We start from the raw sequence: 1781 nt of genomic DNA, 5'->3' as shown, positions 1-1781 counted from the left end.
TGAATGGGAAATGGAGGGAAAGAAGTGGAGGGAAAAATGAGTTGTTCCTCTTGCTTTATGAAATAGCGTTTGTCCCTCATAGGTGGTGGAAAGAAAAGTTTTCCTACTTAAAAGTAGAAGCATCTTCGTATTGCTAAAAGTGGTCAAGAAAAGGGTCTCATCGCGTCGTCGTCGCTCGGCTCGGCTTCGGATTTGGATTTGGATTTGGTCAAATGATTGATTGATAATCTTTTTGGACCAAATTGCATTTAATTTTAATTATTTAATTAAATAATAATTAATTAATTAATTAAAGATCTTGACCCGCGACCCGATTCCAACGGAATTTTTTTAAAGGTTGCAAACTTTTTCGAAAAGTTGCAAACCTTTTTCCAACATGGCTATATATTACGCGTTGTCCTCGAATTTTGCCTTACGAATTTTCTGATTTTCTTGTTCTTCTACTCTCAAAAAAGTTTGCTTCCGTGTGATATCCGCCATTAAGTGGATTACTTTGACCGACATCGGAGTTTTTGGTACCAATACACCGGTGAGTGAAATCCTTCTATCCTGGGAGGAAATATTCCACATTCAACTCCTCGGGTACATGAGGGGAATAATTTCCTTAAAGACACCGTGTATCATATCGGTGGTGGATTTTGGTTCCTTAAAAATTATTTTCGTATACTCTTTCGATTATTTTTTCAGTTACGTTTACATTGTTCATACTTCCCGATTTTGTAAAAAGTTGCGATTTCTGGAAATATTGCTAAGTTACTGTTTCGTAATACAGATTGAATAACAGAAACCGTTGGTCAAAGATAAGAAGCTGGATGAGAAAGATTGCATTCTGATGATATTTTCTTGCTCCTCTAGATGTAGGATGGTGAATTTTGGTTTTGGGAAAATTATTTGCTAATAAGAAATTAGGTGCAAGTTAAATACATAAGGGATGCAATTTTCTGAAAGCATTTAGCATCTCTGATTGCCTAAATCAGATACTCAAAGTGAGACTTATGTGCTTAAGAGCAAATATTTCTGGCACGTATGCCAGAGGCGGATCTGATGTTAGCAGTGGGTTCAATTGAATCCATGATTTCATTCCTGAGAAGTAGTGTGAGAATTAATTTTTGGACTAACATTTTCTTTAAATAAAAAAAAATAAAAAAAATAAAAAAACTGAAAATGTACATGCCATAAATTTAGTCCTGGAAAAAAAAAAAATTCATTGCCAAGCACAGCAGCTCTTTGCAACATTTGTGCTTCTCCCTTCTTATTTATCTACGGTTCATACTCAGGGGCGGAACTAGAGAGTCTCGCGGATTCGGCGTAACTCGAACACAATTCAAACTCTGTATTTGTGTTTAATAATCTATATATATATATATAAAATTTATTAAGAATCAAGTAAGCTGCATTTTCTAGTATTCAAAATATATAAACTCAAAAATCTAGCTCCGCCTCTATTCTTACTCAATCTATTCTGACAACAATTTTATTACCCATAGAAACAGATGCTCCTAACGAAATATGCCAGTGACATGTGAATATACGTTTTTATTTGACAATCTTCACTCTCACGAGAAATTTTATTTTGTAAATCACATAACCAACACTACTTGTGTGAGGCTACTTTGTTATTTGACGAGTGAACACTTACTTGTTTTAAGCATAAATAAAAGAGGCAATGTCAAAGTCCACATTTTTTCATAATTAATTAAATTGCTTAGCTAGATTTTTTTTTTTTTTTTTTTTTTGAAATATCTCCGAAATATGCAATTAGAGAATGGTACCAAAATTGG

This window comes from Lycium ferocissimum, chromosome 3, assembly GCF_029784015.1.
Source record: "Lycium ferocissimum isolate CSIRO_LF1 chromosome 3, AGI_CSIRO_Lferr_CH_V1, whole genome shotgun sequence".
NCBI lineage: Eukaryota > Viridiplantae > Streptophyta > Magnoliopsida > Solanales > Solanaceae > Lycium > Lycium ferocissimum.
This window is presented reverse-complemented; position numbering follows the sequence as displayed.